Below are 23,784 nucleotides of genomic sequence, written 5' to 3' on the forward strand. Positions count from 1 at the left end.
TAGTCTCTGTTGAAGTAAGTCAAGAGCCAGGTAGGAAGCAGAGTGTGTTGAGGGACACAAAACTAGGTTGATGGATAAAGACGTGAAAGGAAGGGACTGTCATGTCCAACATCGGTGCCATGAATCAAAAAAGTTTATCAACTGCCTAAAGAGGCACACGCCAATTGTGTTGCCACTGTGGGAGATGGAAGGAACTTCCGGTTCTTGCCTACCTCCCAGAGCCCTCGTGGAATGTCCCCCCACCGCACCCCACCGCGACCCACGTGCCCTCTGCCCCTCCCCCACTGCAGAACGTTTCAGCCCACATTCTACTGTTTAAATTTAAACGTGGCTCTCCTTTACTTGGATCCTGAGCAACTGCTGAAGCAGGTCGCTCTCTGGGTCCTGGTCGTGACTTTTCTCATTGAGGCTACCAGGCAGCAGTAGTCCGTGCCCAAGCCTGCAGGATGGCTTCAGAAGGAGGTAAGCCTATAGGTTGGGGGTGTGTTTTCAGAGACCCTGCCATCTCTCACATCCTTCGGGTTCACATGTGACACTTCACTGTGGGCACATAGTTGGACTGAAGTAGAGGGAGAAGAGAGCACTGGACACACAAGGACATTTCACCTGGGGAGACTGGGGAGCCCGAAGAAACCTGAGACTGCACTGGGGAGGAGGGGTCATTGGAGGTAGATCAAGAGGAATTGCCCTGGCTATGGAGAAAGGATGGCAGCAGACAGGTTGATCCTTTCTAGAGCGGAGACAAGCCACTCTGAAACGTGTGTGTAAGGATGTGTGTGATGTCCTGGTGGTGACACAGGGAGGGTCATGAGGAAAGCCTAGACCTGTACTATGTTCCTGAGGTACCTGAAGCTTGCCTCACCATATCTTTCAAAGGGATTTGAACAGGAGCCTACTGTATCTCAGGGGGCCCTGGGGAGAGATGGTCTTGGTGAGAAAACTATTCAATGGGGCTGTGTGTGGCCACACCTGCAGTGAAGTGTCCTCTCTGAGAGCGAGGCAGGAGGTTACTCTAACTGCCGCAGCCCACACCTCGTCCACTCCGCCCAGCCCAGAGCTCACTTCTCAGTTCAGGTAACTGTTGCCTTGGATTCAACAGGGGATGGGCAACCGTGTAACTTCAGCCAAGAGAGGGCTCAGGTTCCTGAGTTGCTCTGAATTGTTCTTCCTTTTGTGGAATCGCAGTACTTCAGACCTACTTCATCTTGTCCAGTATCTCATGGTGGACCCTCAGGCTGCCTTGAGAGGAAGAGTTTGTTCATATTTCATGTCACTCCTTCATGGACAGGGAACAGATGTGGAGTGGGGTTGTTTCGGGTGGAATGTCTATGAAGGCTGCTTCCTCATTTAAAGGGGAAAGGAGTGTACCCCAGGATCAGGAAGACGATCTTCTGTGTTACTATTAAACGTCCTATGACACCTATTCTGGTTAATTAGGTGCACTGTGGTGTGTACCTTGTTCTCCTGAACAGGGATGTGTTTCAGACAACTTGGTCACCATGGCACCTGGCTTATGCTTGCTTCTCAGATTGTCTCTCCGTTATTGGGAGCTGGAAGAGGAAGGACCACAGGCGGTCTATACTCCCACGACCAATGTAACATAACAATTCCCTGGCCCTTGTTTAATCCTCTGCAGCCATCACTGGCTGTGAAATGACAGAGTCTAAGGGACACGTGCCTACTTCTCAGACCCCCCCCCCACCTCCTAGGAACAGAACTCCTGAGTGATGACAGTGACTCTGGGCCCTGGGAAGGGGGTGGCAGGACCTGGCCCATGTTACGTACCTGCTGTGGGTTGTTCTGAGATGCAGGTGCATTCTGGGCCAGTGTTATGGGTTTGTATCAGGATTCCATTAGAGGGATATTTTCCAGCATTGTGTTTTGTTTTGCGAGGCTGGAAAAGAAAGAGGGGATTTATACTGAGCGTGAGGAAAAGGAGGACTGAGGAGGAGGTGGGGCCCTAATATTTTACACAGTGCCTTTGGGTGCCTAGAACTTACCTTGCAGGAGGTCCCTACTTGCTAGTACGCCGGCTGAGGGGCATTTCTCACAGAGCGGATGTCCACACAGTTCCAGGTCTTGGGAGACAGCCTGTGAGGCTTAGCTGCCAGGGGGCGCCTTAGGGAGGCTCTCCAAGTGAGTGCTTGCTGAGGCAATTTCTTCTCGGCAGGCAGGGGTCAGGGGCCTTGGTGGATGGGCGCGGGGTCACTGGTGCAATAATTCTCAACTGGAGGTCAGGGCATGAAAAGCACTTGAAGACATTTTCACGCTGCACTTTCCCTCGTCCAAGTGTCTCTCACCTGTGGAGATTTACTCTCTGATGCCGCAGAGAGCCTCTGTCCCACTTGCCCATTCTCCTCCTCCATTCACTCCTTTCCTTTGCCTCAACAGCATCTCCAGTGCTGGGAACGGATGTCGTCATGAACCTTGGTGCCTCCTTGTCTGATTCCATGGCAGTGCTCTATCCTCCACCCATTCCTGGCGCCCAGCACCGGCCACCCTGGGGGCAGCACCTGCCACCTCCCATCACCCCAGCATTCCCTCCTGGCAGCAGCCAGCTGCTGCCAGCTTTCCCCACGATGCCTTTGGTGGCTAATGGTGGCTGTGGACCCAGTGCCCCTGGGGCTTGCAACCTCACTGTGCAAGTCAGGTCACAAGGGAGGCCAGTGGAGGCGCCCCAGACTCAGACCTTTATCGTAACTCAGGGCCCCCTCACCTGGAGCGCTCCAGGGGCCCTCAGCGGGACTACTGCATGTCCTCCACCAGTATTCTTAGCATCCCCTGCGATGGAGACCATTGTGACTGCTCCAGCTGTTGGAGTTACTCAGGCTGGCAAGGGAGGCTGGACCCCAGGCTTTCCCCCTCAAGCTCCACCACCAGCTGCCCAGCTGGTCCCCATCATTCGCCCAGTGAACTCTGGGCCTTGGCCACTTGGCACTTCCAGGGAGTGTAGCCTGGCCACCAACCAGCCCTACGCCTCGCAGGGTGACTGCTCTAACCCCCAGAGCGTGTACAGTAACTTCCGACGTTGGCAGCGCCTCAAGCCACTGGCCTGGAGACACCTTCCCCAGAGTCCTGATGCAGAAGCTCTTTCCTGCTTTCTCATGTGAGTGAACGCTCAGGGGGTCGTGAGCTTATCGGAGCTTTTAGATAAAGAGGACCTGGGGATGGACTCGCAGGTTAGGTTTCTAGGGATACTGGAAGCAAGGTCTGAGGGCGATGTCCATGCTATGAGAAGGCACATTGTCGGTCATATGGGTGAGCCTGCCAGGCCATGACATCATGACTGAAATGTGCCTTATCTCAACTGACCCCACCACCCTGAGAGTCTAGCCAACTTGCTCTTCCATGAGTCTCATGGTAATGTGGACTGCAGACTTGCAGTCAGAGAGGCTCGTGCTGTAAGGTGAGGAGCCAAGGAGTGGATGCCGCACTCTCCTGTGGTGCCGTCTCCTTTCATACAGGACTTGAGTGTACATGGCCGGGGGAGGTCACTTCGGAGGAGGGGGAGGAGTGCAGGGCCCAGGCGAGCGCTTAATGCACGCCTCGACTTCGTTGTTGTGGAGAATTCCACTAGGAACAGGGTGATGGTAGAGCTCTCCTAAGGGTGTGGGCTCTCTCCCACTAGAACTGTGAGCCTGGCAGGCATTTCCATCCTAAACTTCCGGTCCCTCGTAAAAAGGGGACAGTCACACTTCACTCAGAGGACCGTGCAGAAGACTCCTTGGGCTAATCTATGAAGTGTTAGCAGATGGCCTGGCACATGCCACGTCTCATTGATGATAGTGATTTTTCTTATGAAAAGGCAGCCTTGAAGAGGAAAAGAGCTCCCCAAGGCACAGTGTCCCAGCTGTAGCCTGGGAGTGGATGGTCATCTCGAGTGAGTGTGAGGCGGTGACAGCAGTAGCCGGGAACACTTGTCTTTGCCCTCCCAGACACCTGCCTCTCACCCTCCTGTTGCTCAGTCATGCTGCATTGAGTGATGTGTGGTCCACATTGGCGGGTGGGGTCAGGCAGGTGGGGGCTGGGCTGGGCACGGAGACTGACGCCAAGGTCTTACAGCCCAGTGCTTCGATCCGTGGCCCGCCTGAAGCCCACCATGACGCTGGAGTGGGGACTGTGCAGGGCCGTGCAGGAATGGCAGCGCATAAGCAACGTTGACCGGATGATCTACTACAAGATAGCGGAAAAGTGAGTCAGCGTCCTGGGCCCAGGGGCTGCATGGAGGGTGAGGCGAGTGGGTGAGGGCAGGGTCTGGCTGTGGGAGTGCTCATCAGAGAGGACAAAGGAGAAGGGCTGTCACTCAGAACAGGGGCCCCGCAGCCCAGAGGCCCTACTGTCCTCCAGAAACCCCTCCCTCACCTTGACAGTTTGGGTCTTCTGTCCTTCCTCCACCAGGAGCTCTGCCCTCCCCTGATTTTGAGCTACCCTTGCCTTGACATGAAGGTCTCAGGATGGGGCAGGGTGACGCTGTGAGTACAGTTGGGGTCCAACTCTGGCCATATGGGCTGAGCCGGGGAAAGAGCTCCACCCGCCAGCCTGCTGCTTCCTTAGTGGTGGGTGGCTGGCGGCCACTGACATAGATTTGGGACCCCCTCTCCTCATGAAAAGTGGCCTGAGTGGGTACACTGGCATCCCTGAAGAGGCTGGGGAAGCCACCTGTCGTCAGCCCAAGGGTCTCTGGCCCTTCCGTTGTTTGCTCCGTGGTAATCCCCTTGGTTTAAGAAAGAAAAGCAAACCAACGAGCGCCTCTCAGAGGAAAGGAAGGCCTCTCCTCTGAGCTCAGCACCCACATCGTCCAGCCTCTCCTGGGCCCTGTCTCCAGGTCTATGTTCCAGGACTCTCAGTCCCAGCCCAGGGTCCTGGATTCGGGCAAGGACCCCTGTGGGGAACACATGCCTGTTCCAGCCTCTGGCTGTCAGCCCTTCATGTGGTTCTGGATGGGGACGGGGGGCATGAGGAGGGTGCCCCCTGGGTCAGCCATGTGTCCCGTTGACCTGGTTCAATTCAGCGACCTGGGTCTAGGCTGTTGAATGTCCTCCAGTGCTGGTGAGGCAGGAAGGGTCCCAGATCTTGTCTCAGTTCCAGGAGCAGCTCTCTGCTGTGCACAGCACCTCACAGGGCCTTGACAGCCCCAAGGCACATCCTCTCCCAATCCCTCATTCTTGGCTGCCTTTGTTGGGCTCCAGAACCCAGGCCTTTTTCTCAGGGTGGCCTGTGCCTCCGTCACCCCCCGGTTCATGGAATTTGAGGCCGAGGATGAGATGCAGATTCAGAAGTGGCAGTGGATGCAGTGTGCGCAGGACCTGCCTCCTCCAGCCCCACCGAAGCTGGATCCTCGGGGGCCCCCAGCCCCGAAAGTGGGCCTTCAGCCAGGCACCCAGGTTCCCACTGGAGTTGAAGGCACAGGTAACAGAGGCCTAGGGTTGGCCACTGTCCCCACATGGATCCTTTTCCTTCAAGACAGGGGCATTGGTCTTTCAACCAAAACAGCCACTGAGGCAGGGGGTGGGGGCGTGGGGTCTCAGCTGCCCTCTGTCACTGCTGGGTATTGACTTGGTCAGTTTTGTAACTCCTCTCACACCTCCCTGTCAAAGGACCCCACACAAGGTCTGCCTAGGAAGTGGGCTTGATGGCGAGACCCCTAGAAAATTGGAGGTTCCCCACTTCCTTACTTGTGACTCTCTTAGATGCCCCCCTTACCTCCCCTCTCCAACAGTGCATGAGGCTTCAGGTGGTCCTGACCCCCCCACACCCACATCAATGTCGCCCAAACAATGCCCTCACCAACGTGTGCTCAGTGGTCAGGAGGTGGACCGGGAGTCCCTCACCTTCCTTCCCTTCCTCCCGCTCTGCCTCAGCCTGTGCTCCCAGGATGTCCGGGCCCAGGGCCCAGCCCTCCCGCCCAAAGTCCCAGCAGCCCCCGGAGCCCAAGGCACCCAAGGAGATTCCCCCCGAGGCTGTGAGGGAGTATATGGACATCATGGATGCGCTGGTGGGGCCCGGCCACTCAGCCACAGGCGAGTCAGATGCGGAAGGTGGAGAGGACGGAAATGAGCTGCAGCAGGAAGAGGACGGCACCTACTCGGACCCGGGCCTCTTGAGCTACATTGACAAGCTGTGTTCCCAGGAGGACTTTGTCACCAAGGTAGGCTAGGCCTGGAGCCTGGGGTCTACAAGATGCCAGGGCATGGGACACTCAGCACCCAAGATCTGGGCTCTGCTCAGGCCGTTGGGACTTAAGCTCAGCTCCTTATTCCTGAGCCTGGTGTTAGGGGAGGTTTACGCAGATGTATGTGTGTACGTGTTTGTGTCTGTCAGTGTGTATGCCTTTGTGTGTCTGTGTATGTGCCTCTGTATATGTGCTCTTTTGTGTGTGACTGTGTATGTGCGTGTGTGTGTGCGCGCGCGTGTGTGTGTGTGTGTGTGCTGAGCATCCCCGCCTTGTGGAGGAGAGTGGGGTGGATCTCTACTTTTCACTTTCCCTTCGGGTCTTCTTGTCTCACAGGCCACTCCTGGCCAAGGATGCTCACAGCCTCTTCTTTCTGTCCGAGGTGGAGGCAGTCATTCACCCTCGATTCCTGGCAGAATTGCTTTCCCCAGATGCACAGCTGGATCTTGGCCCTAGCGGAGGAGCTGGAGCAGGAGGCAGGGCTCACGCCGGAAGAAGTGAGCCAGGGGAGGGAGAGGAACACTCAGGGAGCCAGGGGACCCCACGGGAGGGGGACCCCAGGTGATCCAGGGGACAGGGGAACCCAGATGACTCAGGGGAGCCAGAGGAGGGAGGGATCCCCGGTAGAACACGGGAGACAAGGGACACCCAGAAAGACCAGGGCACGGAGAGACCCCAGTGAACAGGGGAGAGGTAGGGCCCCAGAAGTGGAGGGCCACCTGGCGCTGTCCATCCCTCCCTTTCCTGGGAGGCCTGGCATGGGGAAGGGCCCGTTTTGGGGTGGGTGCAGTGCAGGGTGAAAGGAAGGAGAGGAGGTGAGCCGGAGGGGAGGGAAGGGCACAAAGCTGGGAATAAGGTGCAGGAGGATGGCAGGAATGCCACAGTGTCTGTATTTGGTTTCGAGTCCTGGGGTCCCCCGTCCCCTCCTTCCCCCAAGGGCCATTGTCCCACTGCCCAGGGCTCCTCCTCTCACGCGTGTGTGTGGAGCCAACACTGTCCTCCTCCCTCCTACCAGCTGGTGCAGAAACGACTCCTGGCCTTGAAAGAGGACGAGGGTGTGGGGGCAGCCCCGAGTCACGGTGTACCTGGAATGCGCTCAAGTCCTTCTGAGCCCGACGCCGGCCAAGGTGCCCAGAGGCATGACCAAGACCCCCATCCAGGGGTCAGTGATGAAGCCTGCCCACCAGAGATCGATTCTGAGGCTCCTCATAGGCTCATCCAAACAGACGCTGGCCTGTGCAGGCCCAAAGGCTTTGTTCCCTCTCGAGGACGTCAGGAGGTCTCTCCATTCCGGGCCGGACCGCCCTCCCCTCCCCAGGGTCAAAGGCGCGCTGCCCCTCTACGGGGACCCAGGGATGCGTCTGTTCTCAGAGAGGCCACTCCTGTTCGGGAGGCCCGAGGGCCCAGGGACGGCTCCAGTGACGACGACGAGGAACTCCCCAGCCTGGCCTTCCTGTTCGGCTCTCTGCAGAGCCTGCTGCCTGGCTGGGTGTCCCAGAGTCCTGCCCATGCCTCAGGCCTGGCCTCCCCTGGAGTTTGGACGGCCTGGAGTGCTCCCCACGCCCCCTCCCGTCAGAGAAGAGGCCTCAGCCCAGCTTCACCAGCCGCTCTCAAGTCGAGGAAGCGGGCTCTGTGTGGACGCCCAGCCAGTGCTGAGAAGCTGCCCATCCCTGGGGCTGGCCTCGGGGTGTTTGGGAGGCCAGCCTTGGCTCTGGGGCCGGCTCGCCCCTCACAGCCGAGAAAGAGAAAGCGTGACCCGTGTGTCACAGAGAAGACTAGGAAGAGGAGAAGAAACACTGCAGGCAGTAGGGAACAGCTGGGCCGGCCCTCCAGGGCGAGGCCCCAGGGCGACCCCCGGGGGAGCCTAGGGGCTTCTCGTCATCCCAGTGCTGACCCTGGATGATGTGGGGGGAAGGGAGGGAGGGCAGGACCACCAGGGTGGGGAGGGGGTATGGGATTGTGGGGGGTTAGGGAGGTGGGGGAGGTGGGTGTGGCCAGGTGTGGGTGGGAGCAGGACCTTTGGAGTGACGTATATCAATTATGAATAAAGATCGTCTTGGTGGGAAATGCTTTCAGGCCACTGTCATCTTGTTCGTGTTGCGCTGCTCCACAGAGAGTGATCCAGAGAGGAAGGAAGGATGAGGGAGGTCACAGGTGCTCTGGATCTACAGGTGGCCGAACCTTTCCTCCACATAGACAAGGACTCCTCAGGCTGCCCCTGGGAACGCACAGCTCTCACTTTCCCCAGGGACCCCCTCATCATCCCCTTCTCTAAAGCCTGCTTGGCTAGAGGCCTTCTGGGGCCTCTGTACCATCTTCTGCATCCCTGAACCTTCTGGGGAGGCAGAGCTGCTTTTGTGCCTTTCAGCCCTCTGGACACTCACCAGTTTCTAGGATGGAGCCTGGAGACAGCCCTTGTCATTATGGAGCTTCTCTCTGCTTCCCTGAAGTGGCCAGGCGACGGCGCTTGGATGACCCCCGCTCATCCAGGGTTTCCTGTGTGGGTGGCCTGACCAGAGAGGAAAAGTCTTGGCCATGGGGACCGGATTGTCTGCCTCGTCGTAGCGGGAGCATCCTCTAGTCCCACTGGGATTATTGCAATGTGCAGAGTGGTGGAGGCAGCTACCTCTTAATCCCAATGAGGATGCAACAAGGGGAATGGGTGCGGGGAAATTCATGGGGCACCCGTGAAAGGTGTGTATAAGGGTAATGACAGTTGGGCCCCTTTGTGGAACTTGTGGGATTTCTGTGCAGCAGCATCTCGTTCAACTGAGGGAGGAGGACCCATCTGGCTGTGGCTGTGGAGACTGGCCTCAGGGGCCTATGGGTGTGCAAAGACACCCCAGAACTACTGTCCCTTCCCTTTCCACCCATGGCTGGACATGTGTGTGTATTGGCATCAACACTGATTTGTACTCCCATATAAAACGGTTCCTCATAACAAACTATGACCGCATTTCACAAGAACAGCTTGCTCACAGGGGCATCAGGGGTTGGGGAGAGGTGTCTGTGGCCCCAGATCTGGGTGGGAGCTGGGATCCTTGCAGAGGAGTGTGGAGGCCTCAGTCATCGTCCTGTGGGTGCTGGCAGAGACTTCGAATCATCAGAGCAGGGGAAATGACCCGCTCATAACGGTGAGACAAGCAAACAATGAGGGGCAGAGCGCAGACCCCGGCTGTCTCCCCGAACTGCCCCCCCTTGCAGCCTGCTTAGCCCCCGTCATGGCCTGTGCTGGCCCACCTCTGAAGCCCCTTCCTCCTAACGCACTCAGATACTCTGATCCTTTGTGAACCCGCCCTGGGCCTCACCCCCCTTCCCTGCTGGCCAAAGCCTCTTCTCCTGCTTCTGAGTTCTGATTCGTTCCCCAGGACCCAGGCGGGGTTGTGACAGCAGAGACTCCCTAATTCGCCCTCCTCTTCCCTGAGATCTTGACAATCACCTTTGTATGTTTCTGTGATTTTAACTACTGTAGATACTTCATGTGAGTGGCTATGACATGTCCTTTTATGAGTGGCTTATTTCACTTAGCATAATGTCTTAGAGGTTTATCCATGTTGTAGCATGAGACATGGTTTCCTTTTATTTCAAAGAAGGAAATATTTCATTGTATTTATAGACCCCGTTATCCATTCATGTATTGATGGACACTTGGATTTCTTCACATCTCGGGTATTTTGGATAATGCTACAATGAATGTGGGTGTGCAAATATCTGTTTGAGATCCTGCTTTGAATTCTTTTGGATACAAACCCAGAAGTGGGACTGCTGGATCACATGGTAGTTATATTTTTAATTTTTTTTTAATTTGTTATTTATTTTTGGCTGTGTTGTGTCTTCGTTTCTGTGCGAGTGCTTTTTCTAGTTGCGCTGAGCAGGTGCCACTCTCTTCATCGCGGTGTGCGGGCCTCTCACTGCCGCGGCCTCTCGTTGCGGAGCACAGGCTCCAGGCGCGCAGTCTCACTAGTTGTGGCTCACGGGCCTAGTTGGTCCACAGCATGTGGGATCTTCCAAGACCAGGGCTCGAACCCGTGTCCCCTGCATTGGCAGGCAGATTCTCAACCACTGCACCACCAGGGAAGCCCCTATTTTTAATTTTTTGAGGAAACCTCATATTGTTTTCCATAAGGGTTGTCCCATTTTATGCTCTCACCAACAATGAGAAAGATAGTCACCATCAAGAACTTGGTAAATATCCATTTTATAAAAATGTTCATGCTTTTAGAACAGCTGTAGATAATCACAATTATGTATAATAATTATATTTTGGGTTATATATGGTGTCATGTAAATCATATTGCCTTTGGCTTCTTCTTTCAACCTTCTTACTTTAAGAAAAGTGGATATATTAGATGTTCTTTAATTTTTTAATTATTTATAATTTTGCATTTATGCATACATTAATAATAATTTATCAGTTCCTTCGTTGGTGAACTTTTATAAATTATAATGTGATAGGGTAATCAGTTCCAGAGGAAAAGTTTTTCCTTTCAGAACTTTGAATATTTATTCCATCGAATATGGCTTTTGTTACTGTTTTTTCAAATTATGCCATCAGTACACCCTTTCATGGTGGGTGATCAGTTTCCTTGCTAATTGTTTTTCTTTAAGATTGTCTTTTGTGTTCTCCAGTTTCTTGACGTGTGATTAGTTTCAGGTTAAAAAAATTTATCCTCCATGTGATCTATTTTGCTTCTTTAAGTGATACCACATTCTTCATCTCATCTAGAACATAATATTATCTTTTTCAAATGTTACTTCTACTCATTCTCTCCTGCCTCTACTTCTAGAACCCTGGATATATGTATATTAGACCATCTTATATATTCTCTATGTCTTCATCAGCTTGGACGGCTGTAACAAAATGCCATAGACCTGGTGGCTTGAAAAACAGACGGTAATTTCTTAAGAGTTCTGAAGGTTGAAAGGCCAAGATCAAGGTGCCATATTCAGCTCCTGGTGAGAGCTCTCTTCCTACTTTTCAGATGGTTGTCTTACTGTGTCCTCACGTGGCAGAGAGAAAGACGGATCTCTCTTGTGTCTTTTCTTCTAAGGGCACTAAACCCATTATGAAACCTCCATTCCCATGACCTAATTACCTCCCAAAGGCCCTATCCCCAAATACATTGAAGGTTAGGGCTTCAACATAAGAATTGGTGGGGGGGATACACGTGCATAGCATTCTGCCCCTGGTACCCAAAATTCATGTGTTTATTGTATGCAAAATACATTCATTCTATCCCAACAGCTACAAAATCCTTAACTCATCCCAACATCAACTGTAAAATTTAAAGTCCAAAGTCTGATCGAAACATCATCTAAATCACGTATGGAGGTACTATTCATCCTGAGGCAGAATTCCTCTGTAGTTGTTAATCTGTGACCCAAACAAGTTAAGCGTTTCCAAATACGATGGTGGGATTGGCATATAATAGACATCCCTACTCTGAAAGGAAGAAATAGGAAAGAAGGAAGTGGTGAAAGTTTCCAAGAAAGTCCAAAGCCTAGCAAGGCCAATCCCATTAGATCTTAAGGTAGGAGAATAATCCTCTTTGGTTTGAGGCTTTGCCCTCCAGGCCCACTGGGGTGGCAACATCATCCCCACAGCTCGGTGGGGCAGCCCCACTCCTTCAGCTTGGTGAGGTGCCACCCACACTGCAGCTCTCTGTAGGGCCTCCACCTACACCATGACTCTCTGTGAGGGCGACAATCTCACACTTTGAAACTGAGGCCCCCTGGGCCTGTGGTGGGATTGACAGACCTGATGACCTCGGAGTCACCTTTGGGGTCCTTCTTCCCTTTTCTTCAAGAGGAGTACACAGGGCTTCCCTGGTAGCGCAGTGGTTGAGAGTCCGCCTGCCAATGCAGGGGACACGGGTTCGTGCCCCGGTCCATGAAGATCCCACATGCTGCGGAGCGGCTGGGCCCGTGAGCCATGGCGCTGAGCCTGCACGTCCAAAGCCTGTGCTCTGCAACCGGAGAGGCCACAACAGTGAGAGGCCCACGTACCGCAAAAAAAAAAAAAAAAAAAGAGGAGTACACATTCACAGCCAAATTGCTCTAGTCTCCCATTCTGTAAAATCCAAGAATTCTGACAGCCTTCCCTCATTCTGCCTGGCTTTCTCTGTCCCCTGTAGTTCAAACTGGCAGTGTCCCTGCTGGTTTAATCCTTCTCTATTCCTGGCCTCTGCTGAGATGACAAATTAAATTAATAGCACACCTGCTATACCCTTCGAGTTTTCTTCAGAACAAGTTTTCTCACTTTCAAATATGGATAGGCTGAGAAGTTTCCAAATCTCTACGTTCTGATTTCTTTTTGCTTAACAATTTGGTCTTCAATTTCTCTCTCTCCTGATGAGTTTTACTGTGACCGGTGATGAGGAATCAAGCTACTTCTTCCAAACTTTGTTCAGAGATCTCCTCAGATGAATATTCAGTTTCATCACTCACAATGTCTACCTTCCAAAAAACACTAGAACACAGTTCAGTCGAGTTCTTTGCCACTTTATAATAAGACTTGCCTCTCCTCCAATTTCTAATAACGTGTTCCTCATTTCTGTTTGAGACCTCACCAGAATTGCCTTTAACGTCCATATTTCTATCTGTTCATGATTATTTCTGTATTCTCTACAAAGATGGAGATTTCCTCTCCAGTGTGCCTCTTTTCTTTCTGAGCCACCGCCAGAATCACTTTTAATAGGTAAGGGCTGAAAGGCCTTTATGGTGATCTCAGCTCTTTTTTAGCATGCACTTCAAATCTCTTTCAGCCTTTACCTACTACCCAATTCCAAGGCCACCTCCACATATTTAGGTATTTGCTACTTCTTGGTACTAAAATATGTCTTAGCTCAAGGGACTAGAACAAACTACCACAGACTGGGTGGCTTAAACAACAGACGTTTATTTTTCACACTTCTGGAGGCTGCAAAGTCCAAAATCAAGCCACCAGCAGACTCTAGGTCCATAAATTTCTCATTCATAATTTCTGACCGTTTCTTTTCTGTGCTACGTTTTAGCTAATTTTTCACATCTATCATCCATGTCATCCACTTCCTCTTTATCAGTATCTGATCTAAATTTTTCCCATTCACTTTGATATACAGATGTGTGATGTTTGTATGTTGAATTTCAACATACACTATAAAATATTCAATTTCAATGGTCAAGATTTACTAACATAAATCATTTTTACTGTTGAAGACAGAACATTCTTAACTGGAACTGGCACTGTTAATACAAGTGTATGATAGTGAATACAAGCCCAACTAGTACAGTTTGGTGCCACTCCTTGATCTGGGTTAAGGTGCCAGCACTTCTGCCACCTTTGCTTTTGCACCATCAGTACATATGTCAACACAATTGTTCCAGAGTAAATCATGATATTAAAATAGTTTCACAAACAGTTTGAACATTACAGCATCATGTTGTTTGTGATCAACCATGAAGATCGTCAATAATACCTAGTGCTAGTACTAGACAAATTCAAGGAAAACAGCAAACCCAGTCATTTTTTGTTTCCTTTCCCATTTGAAAAGCTGCAAGCAACATTTTTTTGCCCTTTAAAGGGCTCATATGTCTCTGTTTGAAATATTCCATACCTCTCCCTCTTTTTTAAAATTCATTAATTTATTTATTTGTTTTTAAGTGCGTTGGGTCTTCGTTGCTGTGCACAGGCTTTCTCTAGTTGCGGTGAGCAGGCTTCTCATTGTGGTGACTTCTCTTGTTGCCAAGCACAGGCTCTAGGCGTGTGGGCGTCAGTAGTCATGGCACACGAGCTCAGTAGTCATAGTTCGTGGACTCTAGAGTGCAGGCTCAGTAATTGTGGAGCACAGGCTTAGTTACTCGGCGGCATGTGGGATCTTCCCAGACAAGGGATCAAACCCATGACCCCTGCATTGACAGGTGGATTCCCAACCACTGCGCCACCACGGAAGTCCCAATTCCTTTCTCTTTAAACGTAAAGTGATTGGCCTTAAAGCAGTGCTTAAAGTTTACTGGTACTATAATCTTTGTTCAAAATTGCTCTGTGGCATAAGCCACAATGCAGTGAATTGTTGACACCTCCAAATCCCAGGGAGGCCCCTGAGTGCTCTCTCAGGAGGAAATTGAGGTCAGGTGTATCTGATGGCCTGTGTGCTCTCTGTGCTCCTTGTGATGTGTGGGGGCTTTCAGATGAGTGCAGTGGGTAGACTCATGGACTCTTAGTCTTGGCTGGGGGAGACAGCACTGTCGGGTTTATTTTTCCACATCTGCCTCCTTTTGTGTTGCCTTTCTCCCAGTTGCATTTAGCCTGATTAGCGGGAAGGAGGACATGTCGGTAGCTGGGCAGGTGGTTCTCCAGGAGCAAATGTCAGGGACGGTTGTGTGGGCAAGATCCCTAGGCCCTGTCCTGGCAATCTTGCTGTGCACTGAGAAGTCCAGATGAATTGGGTCCTTGACCAGAAGCCCATGAAACTTTTGGCAATCTGTGCAAAATTTGGGATCTGAGGATGGGCTCAGAAATTGTAGCAAGGATTTGGCGGTATCTTACCCTCGGGCTGCTTAAGAGCCCCTGGTGTTGAATGGCATGAAGCACCAGAGAGCCTTTGATCACATTCTATACAGCTGTCCTGTGTATGGCCCTCCAGCAGCAAACCTTCTCTGCTGTGACCTCAGGGCAGGCCCCATCCCCCCCCGAGGCTCCTGCCCTGTGAAACATGAGGGTGTAACGCAGGCTGATTGTCAGTGCTTGGCTCCTGGCTTGCCTGACTCAAAGTATGGAGCATCTGTTCACCTTGTGCTGGTCCCCTTCCCAGAATCAATGGGCTCACAGCCCAGACATTTATGCTGAGTCTCGGGGCAGCTGTGCCCTGAGAAGCCATGTCTTCTCACTTGGTCCAGGGAGCACCTCCTCATTGGACCACACTTTTCATATGGGCCTCCTGCTCTCGTGCCCTCTTGTTTTCTTCTGAGGCAGGTGGTTGTGATGGCCAGTACTGTGGGGTCTTGTGACCTCAGAGCAGACACTGGAGGCTGACTGACCCCACAGAGGTGGACAAGGATGTGGCCTCAGGCGATGGGTCCCTTCTTAGGTTTCTGCCTCTCCTCCCTGACACCTGACCCTTGCTCTCAAAAGCTCACCTTTCTATAGTAGTTTCCTCACCAGGGGGCAGTGACGGGCTTTGCCCTGCTGACCTATGCCCTCAGGGTAGGTGGCCACAGCCTGGCTTGTCACACACTGGGGAAATCCTACACTGGGGAAGTCAGGATGGTGCCTTGCTGGGCTTGGAACCCGGGTAGAAAGGTAGATGGTGTGGGTCTGAGGGACTGATGCCCCAGCTCCAGGACAGGTGACTTCTCCTGGGAGAGGTTGCCCATGGCCCACTTTGGCCCCTCACCCCTGCAGAGGTGCTGATAGACGCCCCTGCAGGTCACAGCCTCTGTGCATAGGATCCGCCCAGTATCACATGAGAAGCCGGGCCCAGGAGCCTCGCTCTCTCTGAGAGCAGATGGTCATCCCTCACTGAGGGGCGTCTTCTCGGGCAGAGGGCACATAGCTGACCTGCAACTGACATATGGACTCTTCCCTGGGCTTTACCCCTGAATTTACCTCCATTCTTGTCTCCTGTCTCACTGCCCCTGCTTTTTCTCCCAGACACCGGAGATCTCCAGGCTTGGGTGGAGTATGGCATGTTGTCAAGCTCAGTGGTGTCCACCTCACCAACCCACTGGAATCAAGCCCCAGGAAGCCTCCGAGAGAGGAAGACCAAGGACTTTAAGAAGACTAGGGTTAATGTTAAGGAGCATAGATTGTAAGATGAGGTATTTCACTAGTGTTTTTCAATCCGTAAGAAGAATGAAATAGAAATTTCAGAATTGAAACTTGCACAGACATCAAGAAATAATAGTTTACAGGCCTCAAGAAATAGTAGTTTAACAAGTGACACATTCACAGAATCAGAGAAAGGACCACCATCCACAGGGTGTGCAAAAGAGGTGCCTACTCCCAGGAGCAGCAGCGAGGCAGGTGCTGGGCAACCTTTTGTACATTTTATTCACCAAAGGGAACCTTGGCCAGTGATACCAGGGAAAGGCTATCATGGTGAAGGTGCACTCATCTCCAACACCCTCACTTGAAATCAAACTACTGGCTGAAGAAACAGACTTGACAGAGACTTTGGCCACCTGGCCTGGGTTCTCCCTACAAAATGTCATGTTTCTCCAAGAACAGGGCACAATTATCCGAAAGGAAAATTGAAAGGAGTCACAATTTTACGAATCACAGACTGCGTATCTTAACGGTACAGCTATTATAAATTTGTACCTTTGTTTGAAGGGAATTGTTAAGTGGTGGGTAGGGAGTGATGTGTTCCAGGGAGAATTTGGGCCCTCTAGCTTGCAGGTGACCCTCTTATCAGACAGGGCAATTCTGCCAGTAATTCATCACTGCCTTCATTCCTCAGATGGTAGGGATACGAAGGGATTAAAAGGGGTGCGGGCAGAGGACAGCCCTCACTGACAGCACAGAGCCATCATCTTCTGTCTCCTCAACTCCTCTGCCCATATAGCCACCGAGGGTGTCAGCTTCATTCTTTCACAGCAGCTGTTGACAGCACACCATCATCCAAGGAGTTCCTGAGCACCAACTTTGCACTACTCAGCCGCATAATGGAGAAATCAAGGATGATCCATGGAAATAGCTAAGGGTCTTGTTTTAGGGCAAACGAGCTTATTCTGCAATATGTGCTTCTTAGTTAATTGGGGTTCGAATGTCCTTCCTTTTATGAAACGATGTTGATAATGTTTGAAAAATAAAAGGTTGGCAACCCCATGAGAAACTATGCTTTTATCTGAGTGGGGTTGGGGAGCAAGAGGGAGTAATGAAAATTATGGTTGTTGAAGTAGTGAGAGGACAGGGCTAACTTGTTCAAGACTGCCTCCCTGCGGGATGAAGGCCGGCCTTCCTCAAGACTTCATGGACATATAAAGCACCAGAGCCCAAAGTTTGGGTCCCTCTCCTGGACCCTGGATCCCTACTGGATCCCTGTGTGCTGGCCCAGAAAAAAATGTGCAGTGGGGACCCACAAACGCCCCACTATTCCTGTGTCTGTGAACTTCCCCTGATAAACATGGCTCCAGCAGCCAGGGTTACACATTTTTTGGGAATTCACTTATGGTTACAAGTGCAAAAGATGGAGAACTACTATGTAAAATTAATATTTCAAAACTTCACTTCAGTGATATTCGGAGGACCTCTATAAAGTAACTAAACAAACATAATCGCATTTTATTCCACTGTGTCCAAAGTCTAAGCTTTAAATTGTATAAAAGTGAGAGTGAGAAGTAGAAAGCCTCGAAATGTCTGGAAATTAAGATGCACACTTCTAAATAATCCATGTTTTTATTTTCTGAATTTTATTTTATTTATTTTTTTATACAGCAGATTCTTATTAGTTATCAATTTAATACACATCAGTGTACACATGTCAATCCCAATCTCCCAATTCATCACACTCTCACCCTCACTCCCCCACCGCTTTTCCCCCTTAGTGTACATGTGTTTGTTCTCTACATCTGTGTCTCAATTTCTGCCCTGCAAACCGGTTCATCTGTACCATTTTTCTAGGTTCCACATATATGCGTTAATATACGATATTTGTTTTTCTCTTTTTGGCTTACTTACCCTGTATGACAGTCTCTAGATCCATCCATGTCTCAACAAATGACCCAATATCGTTCTTCTTTATGGCTGAGTAATATTCCATGGTATATATGTACCACATCTTCTTTATCCATTCGTCTGTAGATGGGCATTTAGGTTGTTTCCATGACCTGGCTAATGTAAACAGTGCTGCAATGAACATTGGGCTGCATGTGTCTTTTTGACTTATGGTTTTCTCTGGGAATATGCCCAGGAGTGGGATTGCTGGGTCATATGGTAATTCTATTTTTAGTTTTTTAAGGAACCTCCATACTGTTCTCCATAGTGGCTGAATCAGTTTACACTCCCACCAACTGTGCAACAGGGTTCCCTTTTCTCCACACCCTCTCCAGCATTTGTTGTTTGTAGATTTGCTTATGATGCCCATTCTAACTGGTGTGAGGTGATACCTCATTGTACTTTTGATTTGCATTTCTCTAATAATTAGTGATGATGAGCAACTTATCAGGTGCCTCTTGGCCATCTGTATGTCTTCTTTGGAGAAATGTCTATTTAGGTCTTCTGCCCATTTTTGGATTGTCTTGTTTTTTTTTTTAATATTGAGCTGCATGAGTTGTTTATATATTTTAGAGATTAATCCCTTGTCCGTCGATTCATTTGCCAATATTTCCTCCCCTTCTGAGGGTTGTCTTTTCATCTTGTTTATGGTTTCCTTTGTGGTACAAAAGCTTTGAAGTTTCATTAGGTTACATTTGTTTATTTTTGTTTTTATTTCCATTACTCTAGGAGGTGGATCAAAAAAGATCTTGCTGTGATTTATGTCAAAGAGTGTTCTTCCTATGTTTTCCTCTAAGAGTTTTATAGTGTCCCGTCTTACATTTAGGTCTCTAATACATTTAGAGTTTATTTTTGTGCATGGTGTAAGGGAGTGTTCTAATTTCATTCTTTTACATGTAGCTGTCCAGTTTTCCCAGCACCACTTATTGAAGAGACTATCTTTTCTCCATTGTATATCCTTGCCTCCTTTATCATAGATTAGTTGACCATAGGTGCGTGTATGGGTTTATCTCTGGGCTTTCTATCTTGTTCCATTGATCTATGTTTCTGTTTTTGTGCCAGTACCATATTGTCTTGATTACTGTAGTTTTGTAGTATAGACTGAAGTCAGGGAGTCTGATTCCTCCAGCTCCGTTTTATCCCTGAAGACTGCTTTGGCTATTCGGGGTCTTTTGTGTCTCCATACACATTTTAAGTTTTTTGTTCTAGTTCTGTAAAAAATGCCATTGGTAATCTGATAGGGATTGCATTGATTCTGTAGATTGCTTTGGGTGTTATAGTCATTTTCACAGTATTGATTCTTCCAATCCAAGACCATGGGATATCTTTCCATCTTTTGGTATCATCTTTAATTTCTTTCATCAGTGTCTTATAGTCTTCTGCATACAGCTCTTTTGTCTCCCTAGGTAGGTTTATTCCTAGGTATTTTATTCTTTTTGTTGCAATGGTAAATGGGAGTGTTTCCTTAATTTCTCCTTCAGATTTTTCATCATTAGTGTATAGGAATGCAAGAGATGTGTGTGCATTAGTTTTGTATCCTGAAACTTTACCAAATTCATTGATGAGCTCTAGTAGTTTTCTGGTAGCATCTTTAGGATTCTCTATGTATAGTATCATGCCATCTGCAAAGAGTGACAGTTTTACTTCTTTTCCTATTTGTATTCCTTTTATTTCTTTTTCTTCTCTGATTGCAGTGCCTAGGATTTCCAAAACTCTGTTGAATAATAGTGGTGAGAGTGGACATCCTTGTCTTGTTCCTGATCTTAGAGGAAATGCGTTCAGTTTTTCACCATTGAGAATGATGTTTGCTGTGGGTTTGTCATATATGGCCTTTATTATGTTGAGGTAGGTTCCCTCTATGCCCACTTTCTGGAGAGTTTTTATCATAAACGGGTGATGAATTTCATCAAAATCTTTTTCTGCATCTATTGAGTTGATCATATGGTTTTTATTCTTCAATTTGTTAATATGGTGTATAACATTGATTGATTTGTGTATATTAAGGAATCCTTGCATCCCTGGGATAAATCCCACTTGATCATGGTGTATGATCCTTTTAATGTGGTGTTGGATTCTGTTTGCTAGTATTTTGTTGAGGATTTTTGCATCTATAATTATCAGTGATATTGGTCTGTAATTTTCTTTTTTTGTAGTATCTTTGTCTGGTTTTGGTATCAGGGTGACGGTGGCCTCATAGAATGAGATTGGGAGTGTTCCTTCCTCTGAAAATTTTTGGAAGAGTTTGAGAAGGTTGGTTGTTAGCTCTTTTCTAAATGTTTGATAGAATTCACCTGTGAAGCCATCTGGTCCTGGACTTTTGTTTGTTGGAAGATTTTTAGTCACAGTTTCAATTTCATTACTTGTGATTTGTCTGTTCATATTTCTGTTTCTTCCTGGTTCAGTCTTGGAAGGTTATACCTTTCTAACAATTTGTCCATTTCTTCTGGGTTGTCCATTTTAGTGGCATACAGTTGCTTGTAGTAGTCTCTTAGGATGCTTTGTATTTCTGCGGTGTCTGTGGTAACTTCTCCTTTTTCATTTCTAATTTTATTGATTTGAGTTCTCTCCCTCTTCTTTTTGATGAGTCTGGCTAATGGTTTATCAATTTTGTTTATCTTCTCAAAGAATCTGATTTTAGTTTTCTTGATCTGTGCTCTTGCTTTCTTGTTTCTCTATCATTTATTTCTGCTTTGATCTTTATGATTTCTTTCCTTCTGCTAACTTTGGGTTTTGTTTGTTCTTTCTCTAGTTCCTTTAGGTGTAAGGTTAGATTGTTTATTTGAGATTTTTCTTGTTTCCTGAAGTAGGCTTTTATAGCTATAAACTTCCCTCTTAGAACTGCTTTTGCTGCATCCCATAGGTTTTGGATCATCGTGTTTTCATTGTCATTTGTCCCTAGGTAGTTTTTGATTTCCTCTTTGATTTCTTCAGTGATCTCTTGGTTATTTAATAACGTACTGTTTAGCCTCCATGTGTTTGTGTCTTTTATGTTTTCTTCCTTGTAATTCATTTCTAATCTCATAGCGTTGTGGTCAGAGAAGATGCTTGATATGATTTCAATTTTCTTAAATTTACTGAGGCTTGATTTGTGACCCAAGATGTGATCTATTCTGGAGAATGTTCTGTGCACCCTTGAGAAGAAAGTGTATTCTGTTGTTTTTGGATGGAATGTCCTATAAATATCAGTTAAATCTGTCTGGTCTATTGTGTCATTTAAAGCTTCTGTTTCCTTATTTATTTTCATTTTGCATGATCTGTCTGTTGGTGTAAGTGAGGTGTTAAAATCCCCCACTATTATTTTGTTAGTGTCGATTTCCTCTTTTAGAGCTGTTATCATTGCCTTATGCATTGATGTCCTCCATTTTTGGGTGCATGTATAACTGTTATTTCTTCCTCTTGGATTGATCCCTTTATCATTATGTAGTGTCCTTCCTTGTCTCTTGTAACAATCTGTTTTTAAAGTCTATTTTATCTGATGTGAGTATTGCTACTCTAGCGTTCTTCTGATTTTCATTTGCATGGAATATCTTTTTCCATCCCCTCACTTTCAGTTTGTATGTGTCCCTAGGTCTGAAGTGGGTCTCTTGTAGACAGCATATATATGGATCTTGTTTTTGGATCCATTCAGCAATACTGTGTCTTTTGGTTGGAGCATTTAATCCCATCCCGTTTAGGGTAATTATTGATATGTATGTTCCTATTACCATTTTCTTAATTGTTTTTGGTTTGTTTTTGTAGGCCCTTTTCTTCTCTTGTGTTTCCCACTTACAGAAGTTCCTTTAGCATTTGCTGTAGAGCTGGTTTGGTGGTGCTGAATTCTCTTAGCTTTTGCTTTTCTGTAAAGCTTTTGATTTCTCCATTGCATCTGAATGAGATCCTTGCCAGGTACAGTAATCTTGGTTGTAGGTTCTTTCCTTTCATCACTTAATATATGTCATGCCACTCCCTTCTCGCTTGTTGAGATTCTGCTGAGAAATCAGCTGTTAACCTTTTGGGAGTTCCCTTGTATGTTATTAGTCGTTTTTCCCTTGCAGCTTTCAATAATTTTTCTTTGTCTTTAATTCTTGCCAATTTGATTACTATGTGTCTCAGCCTGTTTCTCCTTGGCTTTATCCTGTATGGGACTCTCTGCGCTTCCTGGACTTGGGTGGCTATTTCCTTTCCCATGTTAGGGAGGTTTTCGACTCTTATCTCTTCAAATATTTTCTCGGGTCCTTTCTCTCTCTCTTCTCCTTCTGGGACCCCTATAATGCGAACGTTGTTGCATTTAATGTTGCATTTAATGTTGCCCCAGAGGTCTCTTAGGCTGTCTTCATTTCTTTTCATTCTTTTTTCTTTATTCTGTTCCACAGCAGTGAATTCCACCTTTCTGTCTTCCAGGTCACTTATCCGTTCTTCTCCCTCAGTTATTCTATTGATTCTTTCTAGTGTATTCTAAGTCTTTGTCAAAAATTACTTGCATCTTCTCGATCTTTGCCTCCATTCTTTTACCGAAGTCCTGGATCATCTTCTCTACCATAATTCTGAATTATTTTTCTGGAAAATTGCCTATCTCCCCTTCATTTAGTTGTTTTTCTGGGGTTTTATCTTGTTCCTTCGTCTGGTACATAGCTCTCTGCCCTTTCATCTTGTCTATCTTTCTGTGAATGTGGTTTTTGTTCCACAGGCTGCAGGATTGTAGCTCTTCTTGTTTCTGCTGTCTGCCCCCTGGTCCCTTCTCTTATTTATTTATTTATTTTTTTGCGGTACGTGGGCCTCTCACTGCTGTGGCCTCTCCCGCTGTGGAGCACAGGCTCCTGATGCACAGGCCCAGCGGCCATGGCCCACGGGTCCAGCCACTCCGCAGCATGCGGGATCCTCCCAGACTGGGGCATGAACCCGTGTCCCCCGCATCGGCAGGCAGACTCTCAACCACTGCACCACCAGGGAAGCCCCCTTCTCTTATTTTAATTGAGCATTTTATGACTTCATTTTTTCTCCTCTCAATATTTCGTGTATATGTATGTATGTGTGTGTGTATATATATATATATATAAACATATTTAGTGATATCCTTGATTTTGCGTTATACATTTACAACTAATCTACATTCAATTTCATATAACATTATACTGCTTCATGGGTAGTGCAACTACTTTGTACCAGAGTATTCCCAATTCTTCCCTCCTTTTCCTTATAACATTGCTGTCATTCATCCATAAGCTATAGTCCATCACTGAGTACATAGTGATTATCACTATTTTGAACAAACTGATGTTTGATTGATTAAGAATAAGAAAAATAAACATTTGTATTTTACCTTCACTTATTCTTTCTCCAAAATTCTTCCTTCCTTTATATTGATCTGATTTTCTGTTATATATCATTTTCCTTCTCTATGTGGAACTTCTTTTAACACTTCTTGCAAGGCAGGACTACTGGCAAAAAAAAACCTTAAATTTTGTTTGTTTGAAAAAGTCTTTATTTCTCTCCCACTTTTGAAGGATAATTTTGCTGAATACAGAATTCTATGGTGGTGACTTCTTTATTTCAACATTGAAAATATTTTACTCCACTCTCTTCTTGCTTGCATAGTTTCTGAAGAGAAATCCAATGTAATTGTTTTCCTTGCTCCTCTGCAGGTAAAGTGTTTCCCCCCCCCCCCGCCCCACTCTGGCTTCTTTCACGATTTTCTCCTTATCTTTGATTTTTTTTTTTTTTGCAGTATGAAAATGACATTCATAAGTGTAGAAGTTTTGGTATTTATCTTGTTTATTGCTCTCTGAGATCTCTGGATCTGTGGTTTGATGGCTGTCATTAGTTTTGGAAAATTATCAGTCATTATCACTTCAAATATTTTTTATGGCCCTTTCTTTCTTTTTTTCTCCTCTGGTATTCCCACTACTCATATATTACATCTTTTATAATTATCCCACAA

The 23,784-nt window shown here is 47.9% G+C and overlaps 1 pseudogene across 1 annotated transcript; it reads left to right on the plus strand.

Annotated features, from left to right (window-relative positions):
• Positions 1 to 446: 446 nt before the first annotated feature.
• Positions 447 to 8,075, plus strand: LOC309824178 (NUT family member 2G-like; annotated as a pseudogene). The gene is made up of 7 exons: positions 447 to 462; positions 2,392 to 3,106; positions 4,063 to 4,191; positions 5,210 to 5,409; positions 5,862 to 6,148; positions 6,555 to 6,669; positions 7,188 to 8,075. The product of its transcript is annotated as an NUT family member 2G-like (transcript).
• Positions 8,076 to 23,784: the final 15,709 nt, after the last annotated feature.

This window comes from Grampus griseus, assembly GCF_964374135.1.
Source record: "Grampus griseus genome assembly, chromosome: 6".
In the NCBI taxonomy this organism is placed as follows: domain Eukaryota; kingdom Metazoa; phylum Chordata; class Mammalia; order Artiodactyla; family Delphinidae; genus Grampus; species Grampus griseus.